Below are 18356 nucleotides of genomic sequence, written 5' to 3'. Positions count from 1 at the left end.
TGGTGGACAATGTCCGGTCCATCATGGGTACTGACATAGAAACAGAACAATCGAAAATAGGTGCAGGAGTAGGCCATTCGGCCCTTTAAGCCAGCACCGCCATTCAATGTGATCATGGCTGATCATCCACAATCAGTACCCCGTTCCTACCTTCTCCCTATATCCCTTGATTCCACTAGCCCTAAGAGCTCTACCTAATGCACCCAGTGAATCAGACTCCACTGCCTTCTGAGGCAGAGAATTCCACAAATTCACAACTCTCTGGGTGAAAATGTTTTTCCTCATCTTAGTTCCAAATGGCCTACCCCTTATTCTTAAACTGTGGTCCCTGATTCTGGACTCCCCCAACATCAGGAAATGTTTCCTGCATCAAGCTTGTCCAATCTCTTAAGAATTTTATATGTTTCTATAAGATCCCCTCTCATCCTTCTAAATTCCAGTGAATACAAGCCCGATCGTTCCATTCATTCATCATATGACAGTCCCACCATCCCGGGATTTAACCTCGTGAACCTACATTTCAATCCCTCAATAGCAAGAATGTCCTTCCTCAAATTAGGAGACCAAAACTGCACACAATACTCCAGGTGTGGTCTCACCAGGGCCCTGTACAACTGCAGAAGGACCTCTTTGCTCCTATACTCAAATCCTCTCGTTATGAAGGCCAACATGCCTTTCTTCACTGCCTGTTGTACCTGCATGCTTACTTTCAGTAACCGATGTACAAGGACACCCAGGTCTCGTTGCATTTCCCCTTTTCCTAATCTGACATTCAGATAATAATCTGCCTTCCTGTTCTTGCCACCAAAGTGGATAACCTCACATTTATCCACATTATACTGCATCTGCCATGCATCTCTCCACTCACTCAACCTATAAAAAAAATCACCCTGCATCCTCATAGTAATCTCTTCACAGTTCACACTGCCACCCAGCTTTGTGTCATCTGCAAATTTGCTAATGTTACTTTTAATTCCTTCATCTAAATCATTAATATATATTGTAAATAGCTGCGGCCCCAGCACCGAGCCTTGCGGCACCCCACTAGTCACTGCCTGTAATTCTGAAAAGGACCCATTAATTCCTACTCTTTGTTTCCTGTCTGCCAACCAATTTTCTATCCATGTCAATACCTTACGCCGAATACCATGTGCTCTAATTTTGCCCGCTAATTTCCTGTGTGGCACCTTAACAAAGACTATCTGAATGTCCAGATGCACTACATCCACTGGCTCTCCCTTATTCATTTTACCTCCCCACCATTGCTTCTAATTAGGATACAATGGTTCAATGGTTCAGTGGTGCTTTATTGGCACATGTGCAAAACGCACAGTGAAATTCCTATCTTACGTACAGTTTAGTAAAGTATTGACGTATCTAAGCACAATCCCGATTAGCAAACTGTACGGAAATAGTTAAATGAGGTCGCATGTGAAAGGAGCCAGGTATTGGCACCATTCCCAAAGACAAGTCCACGCTCTAGACCTTGTGAGCGGCGCCCCCCCCCCCGATCCAGGCGAGCCCCAGGCTGCTGCAGGGCCTCCAGGCATCACCTTCCTTGGACGGGTGGATCGACCAGCGAACCTCCCACCTCCCACAGCCGATCTTGAGGGCGCAGTTGACCCGTTATTGCAGATATCTGGGAAATGAAAAGGAAAGGGGGGGGGGGGAGAGGAATGGAAGTAATTAAATATCCTTTCAAAAAGCTAGTACCAGCATTGAGTTGTGAATGACCTCTTGTGTTAAGCATGAACACAACACCTTCTGCTGGGATGCAATGAGATGAATCAATATGATTGCACTTTACGATTATTTGAACAGTGTTACATCACCACCTATCATTAACCTCCAAGGACATCATTTCTTTTGTTTATCTCTATAATGGCAATTGATGGAAAATTGAAGTAATTATGCATTGAGTTATCCTTTATTTCAGCTGTGACTCAGTTACATCTCTGTCAGAGGAGTTCGGCATGCAATCAGGTTTAGGTGCTGACAGATTCTTGCTACTCACATCGTTCAGTCACCAGCATAGCCATCTCTTATTTGAAAAGTGTTACTCCGATGGGGTGGCTCAGCGGTAGAGTTGCTGCCTCACAGAGCCAGAGACCCGGTTTCCATCCTGACTACGGGTGCTGCCTATATGGAGTTTGTACATTCTCCCTGTGACCATGTGGATTTTCACCGGGTGCTCCGGTTTCCTCCCACGCTCCAGGCTTGAAGGTTAATTGGCTTCTGTAAATTGTAAATTGTCCCCAGTGTGTAGGATAGCGCTAGTGATCGCTGGTCGGCGTAGACCCGGTGGGCCGAAGGGCCTGTTTCGGTGCTGCATCTCTACAGTAAACTAAAGGGTGTGTACATTGGCAAAGCACATATCTGGAAATGGATCCGAGTGTAAAGCACAGACACTCCTCTGGACTATTGATCAGACATCTACTGACTCATCAGTTTCACAAACCTAACATGTAGAGCGCTGGAGTCGCTCAGCGGGTCGGGCAGATTTTCAGGAGGACGTGGCCAGGTGACATTTCAGGTCGGGACATTTCTTCAGTTTGATTGTTCATGGGGGGGGACGGGACGGGACGGGAGGACGTATGTATGCTCTCTGGGGAACATGGACAGGTGATGTTTCGGGTTGGACCCTCCTTCAAAGGTCCTGTCAGGGATCAGTCTGAAGAAGGGCCCCGACCCAAAACGTCTTCCTGTCCACGTTCTCCCTAGATGCTGCCTGACCTGCTGAGTTACTCCAGCACCTTATGCCCTTTTTTGTGTAAACTAGCATCTGTACTTCCTTCTTTCCATGGCATAAACATTGAATTCTCCAATTTTAGGTAGCTAGATAACCCTCCCCCTCTCCATTCTTCCCAAATATAATTCCCCCCGTTCTTTCAACCCCCCTTCTCCTACACCCACCTGGACTCACACCTGTTTTTCTCCTCTCCCTCCCCTTCCTCTTCCACCCACATTCCTTCCATTTTCATTTGCTTCACAATTCAATCCTTTTGCCTCACACCTTCTGTCTTTTCATCTCTGTCACAAGCAAATGGAACTGTCCAGATTGGAGACAACAAATGCCTTGAGATGTTAGAGGCACCGTACAAGTTGTTGTTGTTCTTCTGAGCACCACTCTCTGCGTGTGCAGAAAGGAACTGCAGATGCTGGTTTACACCAAAGATAGACATACAAAATGCTGCAGTACTGTAACTCAGAAGTTCAGGCAGCATCTCTGGAGAAAAGCTCGGCCCGCCACAAGGTGACGTTTCGGGTGGAGACCTTCAGTTCTTCAGACTGAGAGTCAGGGGAGAGGGAAACGAGTGGTATGAAAACGTTCAGAACAAATCAGAGCCATCATCGATGACCAAGGAAAGGAGGAGCCCACAATGGTCCATTGTTGGCTGTGGTAGAGGTGATAACGAATGGATAGAAGCATTGAAACTAGCTGGATGACACTCTCTGAGTGCTGGATTGTGCGTAACCTTGGTTTCCAGCGCTCCGTTACCAGGGCTACGATTAGCTGGATTGCCAGGGTGGATGTCGGGTTGCCAAGGCAACATTGCGTTGTCGGGGAGAGCTCTGTGCTGTCGGGGTGGGTGCCATGTTCTCAGGGACAGGGCTCGATTGCCAAAGCAACCGCGCGTTGCCAGGGTGACATTGGGTTCCAAGGGTTGCTGGGACGATGCTGGGTAACCAGGGTGATGCCAGGTTGCCAGGGCATCATTGGGTTGCTGGGTAATGCTGTTGCCAGGATGTGGCACTGGGTTGCCATGGGAATACTGGGTTGCCATGGGAAGTCAATGGATATTTTAACAGCAGAGATGGATAGATTCTTGATTAGTACGGGTGTCAGAGGTTATGGGGAGAAGACAGGCGAATGAGGTTAAGAGGGAAAGATAGATCAGCCATGATTGAATGGTGGAGTAGACTTGATGGGCCGAATGTCCTAATTCTGCTCCTATCACTTATGACCTTATGAACATATTAATGCCAGGACATTATTGGGTTGCCTGGGTAGTGTTCCCTTACCAATACAGTCAGGAAAGTATTGCCTGGAGAGAGGTGGTAGCAAAGTTATTGCTCAATACCAGTGTTGCAAGGACAATGCTTGTAGTCAGGATGGCCCTGGGTTGCTAAGGTGTTGGTAGGTAGCTAGGGCAGTGTTGATTCCCAAGATTGTGCTTCTGATGTTAACATCGATTTCCAACCACAGGCCTTTGATATTTAAGATCACTTAGCCGCGCATGTAGGAGATTTGAAAGTTCAGATTTAAAACAAAGTCTCAAGGGCCACAGTGCGGTAGATTGGAAGACCGGGCATACATCCTTGGCTAAGGGAGGTCTATTCAAGAGTCAGCTGGCAGCAGGAGAGAAGCTGTTCCTGAATTTGGTGAAACAGGTCCACCACCGATTTTCCGGCACCCTTGGTTCCAAAGCCTTTCTGGATTATCCGTTTGGACCAACATGAGGTCACGTCCTTTTGTAGCCGAGACATCAGCCCACAAAGTCGGCCGCGAAGGTTGGCTATAGGAAGGGATCGGCCAGCTCCAGCCGGGCCGGAGTGGCAATTTCGATCCGGCACATCGGCTGTGGAAGTCCCGATGAAGTCGAGATCGGCCACCTCACCCAGTCCAGACGCCACATTCTCGAGGGGACTTCCGGGAGGGGTTTTGTCCGGATTAAAGGGAGAGGCAGCGTGAAGTGTAAATTGAGTCAAAGGTCTCCATGAGGGTCATGTGTAGTGGTGCCAGCAACATTTCCTGTGGTACTCCTCTGCCCACCTTTTGCAATCAGATTGACCGCCTGTAACGCTTTGTAAATCTTGGTGATAAAGGACGGAACTTGTTTCTATGGAAACAAGAGTCAAGAAGTCACTGTTGCTGTCATTTAATAAGCAGGAAATGATTACTGGGCTTTGGGAAAATCTCCTATGAAAGGCAACCACAAGGTTGAGTGGTCACGCTGCCTCAGCAAGACCACTGACATAATCAAGGACTAGTCTCACCCTGGTCACTCCTGTTTCTCCCCTCTCCCATCAGGAAAGTGGTATAGAAGTGTGAAAACGCACACCTCCAGATTTAGGGACAGTTTCGTCCCAGCTGTTATCAATAGACAATAGACAATAGGTGCAGGAGGAGGCCATTCGGCCCTTCGAGTCAGCACCGCCATTCAATGTGATCATGGCTGATCATTCTCCATCCGTACCCCGTTCCTGCCTTCTCCCCATACCCCCTGACTCCACTATCCTTAAGAGCTCTATCTAGCTCTCTCCTGAATGCATTCAGAGAATTGGCCTCCACTGCCTTCTGAGGTAGAGAATTCCACAGATTCACAACTCTCTGACTGAAAAAGTTTTTTCTCATCTCAGTTCTAAATGGCATACCCCTTATTCTTAAACTGTGGCCCCTTGTTCTGGCCCCTTGCTCTGTCTTCCTATTCTTACCACCAAAGTGGATAACCTCACACTTATCCACATTAAACTGCATCTGCCATGCATCCGCCCACTCACACAACCTGTCCAAGTCACCCTGCAACCTCATAGCATCTTCCTCACAGTTGACACTACCACCCAGCTTTGTATCATCTGCAAATTTGCTAATGGTACTTTTAATCCCTTCATCCAAGTCATTAATGTACATTGTAAATAGCTGCGGTCCCAGCACCGAGCCTTGCGGCACCCCACTAATTACTGCCTGCCATTCTGAAAGGGACCCATTTATCCCCACTCTTTGCTTTCTGTCTGTCAACCAATTTTCTATCCATGTCAGTACCCTACCTCCAATACCATGTGCTCTAATTTTGCCCACTAATCTCCTATGTGGAACCTTGTCAAAGGCTTTCTGAAAGTCGAGGTACACCACATCCACTGGCTCTCCCCCTGTCAATTTTCCTAGTTACATCCTCAAAGAATTCCAGAAGATTAGTCAAGCATGATTTCCCCTTCGTAAATCAATGCTGACTCGGAACAATCCTGTTACTGCTATCCAAATGCTCCGCAATTTCGTCTTTTATAATTGACTCCAGCATCTTCCCCACCACTGATGTCAAACTAACTGGTCTATAATTACCCGTTTTCTCTCTCCCTCTATTCATCTCTCTCCCTCTCTCCAGGCAACTGAACCATCCAATCACCAACTAGACAGCGGTCTTGACCTCCCCTATCTACATTATTGGAGAGCCTTGGACTATCTTTAATCGGACTTTACTGGGCTTTATCTTGCACTAAACATTATTCCCTTTATCCTGTATCTGTACACTGTGTGTGGGTGGCTCAATTGTAATCTTTTTTTTTTTAATCAAAAAATACTTTATTCAAGTAATAAATATCATTTACAAAACATCTTTTTTAAACAAACCCATCCGACATTTCCGGAGGTTACATATTCAATACAGGCATTTACTTAGACATTTACATACATTTACATACATATCCCTTATTTGGAGGGGCGTCTCTCTCCACCACACACTGCCCCCCATGTCCAGCAGCGGAAGGACCCTAGACTGTGGTCCTCCCCCACAGGGCCTTGGCGTTGGCTGCACCGAGCTTCAGAGCGTCCCTCAGCACGTACTCCTGCAGTCTGCAGTGGGCCAGTCGGCAACATTCCTTGACGGACAGCTCGCTCCGCTGGGAGGTCAACAAGGATCGGGCAGACCAAAGAGCGTCTTTCACCGAGTTGATGACCTTCCAGCAGCACTCGATGTCAGTCTCGGAATGCGTCCCTGGGAACAGTCCGTAGAGCACAGAGTCCTCTGTGACGGAGCTGCTCGGAATGAATCGTGACAGGGACCCCTGCAGACCTCTCCAGACTCTCCTGGCAAATCCACACTCTTTGAAGAGGTGGGCCACCGTCTCCTCTCCGTAGCAGCCGTCCCGAGGGCAGCGTGCGCTGGTAGTGAGGTTCCGGCGGTGCAGGAAGGATCTGACTGGGAGGGCTCCCCTCACCGCCAGCCAAGCCAGGTCTCATATATTGTCTTTCTGCTGACTGGGTAGCACACAACAAAAAGCTTTTCACTGTGCCTCGGTACAGTTTAGACTTTAGACTTTAGAGCTACAGCGTGGATACATTAGCACTACCCGACAAATTAAGGACAATTTCCAATTTTACCGAAGCCAATTAACCTACAAACTGTGCATCTTTGGGATGTGGGAGGAACTGGAGCACCCGGAGAAAGCCCACGCGGTCACACGGAGAATATACAAACTCCATACAGAAAGCATGCATATTCAGGATCAAACCTAGGTCTCCGGCGCTCTAAGGCGGCAATTCTAGCGCCGCGCCACTGATCCGCCCCTACACGTGACAGTAAACTAAACTACTGACTGGCACTTCATGTCTCTCTCCTTTCTCCGCACTGACAGAATCAGAGCAAAGTGTCAAAGAAAACATGTTAACTCCACCGAGGTCAGGATTGAACACGGGTCTCTGGTGCTGTGAGGCAGCAACTCTACCAGCTGAGCCACTAGGCCGCCCCTATATTTTAAATGTTGTTTTTGAAACTCCTAACTTACGAAAGTGATAGTGGGCTTGTTAACAACGGTTATATTTATTGTTTTGGTTCAGGGTGCAATAGAGGGTATATGAGTTTGCCCAGATTACATCTTTACTTTCAATCTTCAGATTATAGTCCTCAAAATTGGCTGTGTTTTCCACTTTGAATAGAAAAAGGAGAAAATGGGCGCAGCGGTAGAGTTGCTGCCTTACAGCGAATACAGCGTCGGAGACTCAGGTTCGACCCTGACTACGGGCGCCGTCTGTACGGAGTTTGTACGTTCTCCCCGTGACCTGCGTGGGTTTTCTCCGAGATCTTCGGTTTCCTCCCACAATCCAAAGACGTACAGGTATGTAGGTTAATTGACTGGGTAAATGTAAAAATTGTCCCTAGTGGGTGTAGGATAGTGTTAATGTGCGGGGATCGCTGGGCGGCGCGGACTCGGTGGGCCGAAGGACCTGTTTCCGCGCTGTATCTCTAAATCTAAATCTAAAATCTAAAATAGGACTTTGGTTGGGTCGTATTTGAAGTATTGCATTCGGTTCTGGTCGCTCCATTACAGGAAGGATGAGGAGGTGTTTGAGATGGTGCAGAAGAGGTTTAGGTCAGGCATGATTGATGGCAGAGGAGACTTGATGGGCCGAATGGCCTAATGTATCCTAGATTAGGGAGCATTGACTACAAGAAAGAGTTTGGTCACACTTGGACTGTTTCCACCAGAATGCTGGAGATTGAGGAGAGAGACCTGATAGAAATATATAAAATTATGACAGGCATGGAAAAGGAGGACAGTCAGAATCTTTGTTTCAGGATCGGAATGTCAAAGATTCGATGGCATAGTCAGAGGGTGGTGAATCTGTGGAATTCTTTGCCACAAAAGGCTGTGGAGGCAAAGTCAGTGGATGTATTTAAGGCAGAGATAGATAGATTCTTCATTAATACGGGTGTCAGAGGTTATAGGGAGAAGTGGGAGAATGGGGTTAGGAGTGATAGATCAGGCATGATTGAATGGCAGAGGAGACTTGATGGGCCGAATGGCCTAATTCTACTATCAGTTATGATCTTATAGACAATAGACAATAGGTGCAGGAGTAGGCCATTCGGCCCTTCGAGCAGGCACCGCCATTCAATGTGTTCATGGCTGATCATTCACAATCAGTAACCCGTTCCTGCCCTCTCCTCATACCACCTGACTCCGCTATCATTAAGAGCTCTATCTAGCTCTCTCTTGAAAGCATCCAGAGAATTGGCCTCCACTGTCTTCTGAGGCAGAGAATTCCACAGATTTACAACTCTGAGTGAAAACGTTTTTCTTCATCTCCGTTCTAAATGGCCTGCCCTTTATTCTTGAACTGTGGCCCCTCGTTCTGGACTCCCCCAACATTGGGAACATGTTTCCTGCCTCTAGCGTGTACAATACCTTAATAATCTTATATGTTTCAATAAGATCCCCTCTCATCCTCCTAAATTCCAGTGTATACAAGCCCAGTCGCTCCAGTCTTTCAACATACGACAGTCCCGCCATTCCGGGAATTAACCTGGTGAACCTACGCTGCACGCCCTCAATAGCAATAATGTCCTTCCTCAAATTTGGAGACCAAAACTGCACACAGTACTCCAGGTGCGGTCTCACTAGGGCCCTGTACAACTGCAGAAGGATCTCTTTGCTCCTATACTCAACTCCTCTTGTCATGAAGGCCAACATGCCATTAGCTTTCTTCACTGCCTGCTGTACCTGCATGCTTACTTTCAGTGACTAATGCTTCACAGAGAGTGGTGGGTGCCTGGAACGTTCCGGCTCCCTTCTTGTCCTCGACGCCCCCCCCCAACCAGGTACCTCATTAGATGGTCGACATTACAGAATGAAGTCCAAACATTTTAATGGTGTACAAAACAAATCAGTTTTGTTTTTTATTGTCTCTGGCTGAGTTTTTATTGAACTATTAAAGGGAAAACCGTGAAAATACTCAAGGCCTGGAAGTATTAAAGATAGTTAAGATAAGCGCTCTTTGGCCGACAGTCAAGAATCATTCAATCCAATGATATAGAAACCGTTTGCTGTATAATAGGCTCTTAAACGCTGCTCAACAAAGATGGATGTTTCAAGCAATTGACTGTCGGATTGTGCGGAGGGAAGGGGGAGGGGAGGTGCAAGTCACGCAATGAAAGTTCCAGCGTTGTATGCAATCAAAGTGTACTATAGTTTTGTTTAGAGATTCAGCATGGAAACAGGCCCTTTGGACAGGATCAAACCCGGGTATCTTAAGCTGTATGCCAGCAACTCTACCGCTGCGTCACTGTGCCACCCTTGGCTTCATCAAAAGAGCTTATTGATTTCATTATTTGGTTGGTTAATTTGAAATGGTCCACTAATGTTTGCTGCAATACCGCTCCCAGCTGGCTGCCTCTACATCTAGTTTTAGTGTGATTTTTTTAGTTTTATTTAGTTTCGTTTTTAGAGATACAGTGCGGAAACAGGCCCTTCGGCCCACCGAGTCCGCGCCGCCCAGCAATCGACCCTACACTAGTTGTATCCTACATACTGGGGACAATTTTACAATTACGGAAGCCAGGTAACCTACAAACCTGCACGCCTCAGGAATGTGGGGGGAAACCGGAGCACCCAGAGAAAACCCACGTGGTCGCGGGGAGAACGTACAAACTTCGTACAGACAGCACCCGCAGTCAGGATCGAACCCGGGTCTCTGCCGCTGGAAGGCAGCAACGCTGCCGCCGAACCACAGTGCCGCCCGCCCCAGTACAGTAGTGCTTTCATCAATGGGGAGGTTGTGTCTAAGATGTGCTCTGTGATCTGGCACCATTCTTGCCTTCTCTTGCAAAGAATTCTGATTACATGCATTCTGATGAGAGAGCACAGCAACATAACTCAGAGTTGCTGAGGTGAATGGAATATGGCGGTTGTCTTCTGAAAGGATGATTAATTTAGACGATCATTAAAGCAACATAATTTATGAAAGGGAAATTTTATTGTACTGAATTGTTGGTGAGTTGCTTTCAACTGGCAAGCAAATTCTCAGCCACAAAGTGCTGGAACAATTCAGTGGACGAAGCAGCATCGCTGGAGAGCATGGATAGGCAACGTCTTGGGTCAGGATCCTCAGACCTAGGTTCAATCCTGACCTCGGGTGCTGTCTGCGTGGAGTTTACATGTCCTCCCACGTGAACGCATGCATTTCTTCCAGGTCATCCCAAATCCCAAAGATGTGCGAGTTTGTAGGTTAAATGGCCTCTGTATGTTGCCCTTAGTATGTAGTGAGTGGATGGGAAAGTGGGATAACATAGAACTAGTGTGAAAAGGTGATCAATGGTCGGCGTGGACTTGGTGGACTGAAGGGCCAGTTTCCTTGCTGTATCTCTAAACTAAACCAAGTAAACTCATTGAGATGGACACAAAATGCCGGTATAATTCACTGGGTCATGCAGAATCTCTGGCAAAAAAAGAATAGGCCATGTTTTGGGTCGGAACCCTTCTTCAGACAGTCCAGAGTCTGAAGAAGGATTCTGACCCAAAATATCACCTATTCTTTTTCTCAATAGATGCTGCCTGACCCGCTGAGTAACACCAACATTTTGTGTATAAACCAGCATCTGCAGTTTCTTCCTACACATTAAGTAACCGGTCTTCCAACTTTATCTTACGCCAAATATTATACCCTTTGTCCTGTATCTGCACAGTGGATGGCTTGATTGCAATCATGTACAGTCTTTCCACTGACTGGATAGCACGCAACAAAAAAGCTTTTCACTGTACCTCAGTACACGAGATAACAATAAACGAAACTAAACAAACCTAAAATTTTACAATAATTTAGTTTATTGTCACGTGTACTGAGGTATAGTGAACTGAGTTTTTAGTTTATTGTCAGGTGTAAAGAGTATAATGTGAATAACGTTCAGTGCAAGATAAAATCCAGTAAAGTCCGTGGTACAACAAAAAGCTTATTTTTAAACTAAACTAAACTAAACTAAACTAAACTAAACTAAACTAAACTAAACCAAACTAAACCAAACTTCGTACCATGCTGATTTGTACCAGCATCTGCAGTTATTTTCTTATATAAACTTCTGACACAATGGTTTGATTCACAGCACTCAATATTGCTGGAAGGTGTCACCTGGTATATTTTTATAGATGAGTGTCGGCTCCATTCATGGGTTTTGATGGAAGTGTTGCTCAAGGGGGTTTTAATGTAGACACCAAAGGCTTCCCAACTCATGAAAGACACATCGCTGTGGAGCCTGCCCAGGCAAGCCTTGCAGAATGCACACAGCTTTAGACACTGAAGACTGTGAGGAGATTTAATCAGGAGCCTTAAACATTTTCAAGTTACTCCTGCATTCCTTCCACCCCCCCTACTCCCCCCCCTCCTCCTCCACCCCCCTCTCAGACGTCCTACTAGTTCCACTATTCACATCATTGTATCCCAGTCATTAGTACATCTTCCCCAGTCAACAATGGGCCATTATGATGTAGGAAGGAACTGCAAATACTGGTTTACACTGAAGGTTCAAAATGCCTGACCCGCTGAGTTACTCCAGCATATTGTGTCTATAATGGGGCGTTATGGACTGCACCCTTGCTGGGGGTCATCTGTTGCTGGTCTTGTTTTGTTCTGGCCTTCTCTATCTTCCAGTCTGAAGAAGGATCGCGACCTGAAACGTCACCTAGTGCTGTTCTCCGGAGATGCTGCCTGACCCGCTGAGTTACTCCAGCACTTTGTGTCTAGCTTCGTATAAACCAGCATCTATATCTGCACTTCCTTCCTACACATATTCCTTCAAAAATGATGTGGGGTTTGAGAAGAATAAAGAAGGAGGAATTATTTCCAGTGACAGAGAGGCTGGTGACCACATTCTATGATTCATATAATAAAGAGTTGTTTGTCCTGAATGTTCAGTCAGAGGTTAGCTTTAAATGTGGAGAGGCCGTGCTTAGATAGGAAATTCCATGCCCTCAGGCCCATGGCTGGTAAATGCATGACCGACAGTTGCAAAGGAAAGGAAATTAAGGATGTGGGACAGGTTAGAATGACAGTAGATCCAATATCATGGACGGCATGCCAACTGATATTTATTCTTCAGTCAATAGATTATCTGGACATTATCGTCAATATCTCTTGTTTCCCTTTCCCATGACTTTCAGTCTGAAGAAGGGTCTCGACCTGAAACTACACCCATTCCTTCTCCCCAGAGATGCTGCCTGTCCCACTGAGTTGCTCCAGCTTTTTGTGTCCATCCTCAATTATCGTACATTGATGTTTATAGGAGCTTGCTGTGGGCAGATTGGCTGTAAATTCTGCTGAATTACAATGGTCACTACACTTCAAACCTATTTGAGTTTTAGGATCTTGAACACAACACGAAAGATGTTGGGCAAAAGACACAAAGTGCTGGAGTAACTCAGCATGGCGGGCGGCATCTCGGGAGTTTATGGATAGGCGAAGATAGATGCAAAGTGCAAGAGTAACTCAGCAGATCTTGCAGCATCTTTGGAGAGAATGGATAGGTGATGTTTTGGGTCGGAACCCTTCCTCATACTGACATTTTGGGTTGGGACCATTCTTCATACATTTGGCAATGAGGCGAGATGGTTTGAAGAATTGTTCCGACCTGAAATGTCACCTATCCATGTTCTGACCCGCTGAGTTACTCCATCTTTTTGTGTCTCTCTTTGGTTTAAACCAGCATGTGCAATTTATTATTGTCACACGTACTGAGGTACAGTGAAAAGCTGTTTGTTGCATGCTATCCTGTCATATGGATAGGAAAAGTAATAGTTTCCATGCCAGAGACCTGGGTTTGATCCTGACCTTGGGTGCTGTCAGTGTGAAGTTTGTACATTCTCTCCATTGACCTTGTGAGTTTCCTCCGGGTGCTCCGGTTTCCTTCCACATCCCAAAGACGTGTGGGTTTGTAGGTTAATTGGCCTCTGTAAATTGTCCTTAATGTGTAGGGATTGGATGGGAAAGTGGGATATCATAGAACTAGTGTGAACGGGTGATCGATGGTTAGCGTGGATTCGGTAGGCCAACGGGCATGTTTCCGTGCTGTATCTCTAAACTCTACCCGAAATGTCACCTATTCCTTTTCTCCAGAGATGCTGTCTGACCCACTGAGTTACTCCAGCTTTTTGTCTCTATCTTCCTATACTTTATGAACGTGATACAACAGTAGCTATTGAAGCAGAAAATGGTAGAAACACTCAGAAAGTCAGCCTACTTCTGTGGAAAGTAAACAGTTAACATTTCAAGCCCTGAAACTTTTGTCAGAACCGTGAAAACGAAAGAGCATAGACGGAAGATGGGTGTGTGTGATGGGTTAAACACAGGAATCTCATTGATAGGGTGAAATAATGGGGCAGTCATGATGAAACTAATCTGCTTTGTCTGTGTGACATGTTACTCATATTGTATAGACTGTACAATCTTGTGAAGCCTGACTAATGTTGTATTCTCTGTGTTTCACTGTCTTGTCTGTTAAACATAGTCTAGTCTGTCTAATGTTGCCAGGCTTATCCAACGTTGTAATGTGAAAACAAGGAACTGCAGATGCTGGTTCATACCAAAGATAGACAACAAAGTGCTGGAGTAATTCAGCCGGTCAGGCAGATTTTCTGGAGAAAATGGATAGCTGACTTTACTTTAGACTTTAAACTTTAGAGACACAGTGCGGAAAAAGGTCCCTCGGCAGACTGAGTCCACGTAGACCTTTGAACACAGCTTACACTAGCACTATCCTACACACTAGGGACAATTTGCAATTTTACTGAAGCCAATAAATCTACAAACCTGTAGGTTTTTGGAGTGTGCGAGGAAACCGGAGCACATGGTGCAAACCCACGCCGTCACAGCGAGAATGTACAAACTCAGTACAGACTGCACCCGTGATCAGGATCGAACCTGGGTCTCTGGCGCTGTAAGGCAATGGCTAAGAAATTCACCTATTACATTTCTCCAGAGATGCTGCCTGACCCGCTGAGTTACTCCAGCTTTTTGCTGTCTTCTTTTGGTATAAACCAGCATCTGCAGTTCCTTGTTTCTACTGTAGAAATGCAAATGGTTTCCATTTCTCTCTTTACATTCACCCAAATGCCAAAAGGAACCCAGCTGATTCTTTATGTAGGAAGGAACTGCAGATGCTGGTTTATACCAAAAAGAAGACAGCAAAAAGCTGGAGTAACTCAGCGGGTCAGGCAGCATCTCTGGAGAAATGTAATAGGTGAATTTTTTTGTCGGAACCCTTCTTCGGACTGATTCTTTATTTTTATCTTATCGGTCTGAAGAAGGGTCCCAACCCAAAATGTCACCCATCCTTTTTCTTCAGAGATGCTGCCTGACCCGCCGAGTTACTCCTACACTTTGCGCCTATCTTCTTTATCATCCGAAACTGATTCTTTATCATTCAATTGCTTAAATATTCACCGGAGCACCAGCACATTGCCACCCACACACTACCCTTCTCTTCCACATACTGTCACCACTTTGCCTACACACTTGTCACCTCCTCATCAATGTGCTTTCTCACTCTCCCACACATGCACCCACTCAACATCTGCCTGCTCCACGAAGACTGCGATCTTTATTTTTTACGCACTTTCTCCGTCTCCGCTCACTCAGATATGCATCTGACACTGGAAGAGCTCATTGAAATTCGAGTGCAGTGCCAACGATTATCAAGGAGCAGTGAGCAAGGCCTCGCCGAGAAAGGGAACAGACTTGGTTCATCTGTCGCAATGCACACACAGCGGGATGGAGACGAAGCAGCAGTCAATTTAGTTTGTTGTCACATGTACCGAGGTACAGTGCAAAGCTTTCGTTGCGTGCCAACCAGTCAGTGGAAAGACAACACACGATTACAATCGAGTCGTTCACAGTGCACAAATACAGGACGAAGGGAATAACGTTTAGTGCAACTTAAAGTGCAGTAAAGTCCGATTAAAGGTAGTCCGAGGGTCTCCAATGAGGTAGATGGTAGGTCAGGACTACTCTCTAGTTGTTGATAGAATGGTTCATTTGCCTGATAACAGCTGGGAAGAAACTGTCTCTGAATCTGGCGGTGTGCGTTTTTACACGAGAGTGGAGAAGAGGGAGTGACCGGGGTGAGACTGGTCCTTGATTATACTGGTGGCCTTGCCAAGGCAGCATGAAGTGTAGATAGAGTCAATGGGAAGGGAGGTTGGTTTGAGATGCCAGAGGAAGTAGTTGAGGCAGGTACCATAACAACATTTAGAGAGTCATAGAGTCATACAGCTTGGAAACAGGCCCTTCGACCCAACTTACCCATGTCCCATCTACACTAGGGAAAGGGGATGACTGGGGTGTGAGTGGTCTTTGATCACGTTGCCAGCTTTCCCGAGGTCGTGTGAAGTGTAGACGGAATCAATGGTGGGAAGTCTGGTCTGTGAGATGGATTGGTCTACATCCATAGCTTTTTGCCATTTCTTGCAGTCTTGGGCAGAGCTGTTGTCAAACCAAGCTGATGCAGAACCTGGCGAACTGGTGCTCTGATAACAACCTGTCCCTAAATACCACCAAGACCAAGGAGCTGATCATCAACTTCCGTAGGTCACACAACAGGGAATACGCCCCAATCTTTATCAACGGGGACAGTGTGGAGAGAGTGTCCAGCTTTAAGTTTCTGGGCATTCACATTTCGGAGGACCTAACATGGTCCAATAACACTGCTGCGCTGGTCAAGAAGGCACAGCAATGACTGTTCTACCTAAGAACACTGAGGAAGTCTGGTCTACCCCAACAGCTGCTGACGACCTTCTACTGCTACACCATAGAGAGCATTCTAACACATGGCATCCCTGTGTGGTACCTCAGCTGCACGGAGGCAGAGAGGAAAGCTCTTCAGCGGGTAGTCCATAGAACTCAGAGGACCATCGGAACACAGCTACCAGCCTTGGAGGACATCTGCAACAGACGATGCCTCAGAAAAGCCACCAGCATCCACAAAGACTCCTCACACCCCTGCAATAGTCTGTTCGAACTTCTACCATCGGGCAGATGCTACAAGGCCTTCTAAGCCCGCACCTCCAGACTCAGGAACAGCTTCATCCCCAGGGCCATAGCTGCTATGAACCGGTCCTGCTGAGCCGGATGGTCACATCGCACAGTGATCCGGCACAGATCTACTTGCACTTTATTCTGTCAATGGTGGAGTTGCTGCCTTACAGCACCAGAGACCCGGGTTCAATTAGACTACAGGTGCTGTCTGTAAGGAGTATGTACGTTCTCCCCGTGACAATGGTAAGGGTCATTGGAGGCATACCAAATGTCCTTAGTCTTCCGAGAGTAGAGACGTTGGTGTAAGAAAAGTATAAGAAAATAACTGCAGATGCTGGTACAAATATTCACAAAATGCTGGAGTAACTCAGCAGGTCAGGCAGCATCTCAGGAGAGAAGGAATGGGTGACGTTTCAGGTCGAGAAGGGTCTGAAGAAGGGTCTCGACCCAAAACATCACCCATTCCTTCTCTCCTGAGATGCTGCCTGACCTGCTGAGTTACTCCAGCATTTTGTGAATAGAGACGTTGGTGTGCTTTCTTGGCCATAAGATGGTTAATGGTCAGCTGTAGATCCTGTTTCTGTGCTGTAAGACTGTCTCGTACATGAGCAATTGGCCTGATCTCAAGTCCTCCCCTTGGTTCCCAATATCTGTCTTACCACTCCTACTCTTTAATGTTGTCAAGGTCCCTGTTTCAATGAATGCATTTAACGGTCTCCGTGTGAGCGAAGTTTTCTTGTTATCATCTCAGCCCTTTGGGGCCTGAATCTCTCTCCATGTTGGCAATTGTTATCTTGTCCCATTATCTGCCTTAACGGAGCCCAGTAAAGTAACGAGTCTGCCCTGCCTTTCACATTGTGCGAGGGGCTTGTGCTGTGAATGGAGATGCTGATTGATTCGTGGAGGTGTTAATGCATCTGACAATAGCTTGGCTTTGTCATGGAGATCTGATTCACCGCCACAGCCTTGGAGCTGAAAAGACTGCTGCCGAGAGCATGAGTCATCAGTGACACGACAATTGCTGGAGTCTTCACGAGTTCTGTCTGCCTGCTAGCTTTCATTTCGACAGACTGACGAGGGCAAGATTCTGTTATCAAACTGGTTCTCCATTTGTCACTAAACTGTAGATAAAAGACAAATCAGCCCCAACAAATTTTAGATCTCAGTTTCACAACTACTGAAACTACTGAAAGTGTAGCTTACTGTATGATTAGTGTTTGATGGCACTGGGCCTGTACTCGCTGGAGTTTAGAAGGATGAGGGGGAGACCTCATTGAAACTTACCAAATAGTGAAAGGCCTAGGCAGAGTGGATGTGGAGAGGATGTTTCCACTGGTAGAAGAGTCGAGGACCAGAAGGGTCAGTCTCAGAATTAAAGGACGTACCTTTAGAAAGGAGATGAGGAGGAATTTCTTTAGTCAGAGGGTGGTGAATCTGTGGAATTCATTGCCACAGATAGCTGTGGAGGCCATCTTTAGACTTTACTTTAGAGATACAGCATTGAAGCAGGCCCTTTGGCCCAATGAGTCCGCACCGACAAGTAATCACCCTGTACACTAGCACTATCCCACGCACTTGGGACAATTTTACACTGCCCATCACGGGTACTGATCTCCCCACTATCGAAAGGATTTACAGGAGTTGCTGCCTCAAAAAGGTATTGAGCATCATCAGACCCTGGCCATGCTTTCATTTCACTCCTGCCATCGGGAAGAAGGTGCAGGAAAGGTCCCGGTTCAGGAGCAGCTACTTCCCCACAACCATCAGGCTATTAAACACCACAACCTCCAAACTACAAAGACTTGGGGGCATTGGTTTTGTCTATTGGCACTATTATTGT

The 18356-nt window shown here is 46.5% G+C and overlaps 1 long non-coding RNA gene across 1 annotated transcript in view; it reads right to left on the bottom strand.

The window, feature by feature from the left end:
* Nucleotides 1–1300: 1300 nt before the first annotated feature.
* The window catches only part of LOC144603415 (uncharacterized), a 56760-nt gene continuing 39704 nt past the window's right edge, over nucleotides 1301–18356 (bottom strand). The window contains exon 3 of the long non-coding RNA XR_013548618.1: nucleotides 1301–1639. This is a non-coding gene — a long non-coding RNA (uncharacterized LOC144603415). The remainder of the gene's footprint in view (nucleotides 1640–18356) is intronic.

Source organism: Rhinoraja longicauda, chromosome 20, assembly GCF_053455715.1.
Source record: "Rhinoraja longicauda isolate Sanriku21f chromosome 20, sRhiLon1.1, whole genome shotgun sequence".
Taxonomy (NCBI): Eukaryota; Metazoa; Chordata; class Chondrichthyes; order Rajiformes; family Arhynchobatidae; genus Rhinoraja; species Rhinoraja longicauda.
This window is presented reverse-complemented; position numbering and strand designations above follow the sequence as displayed.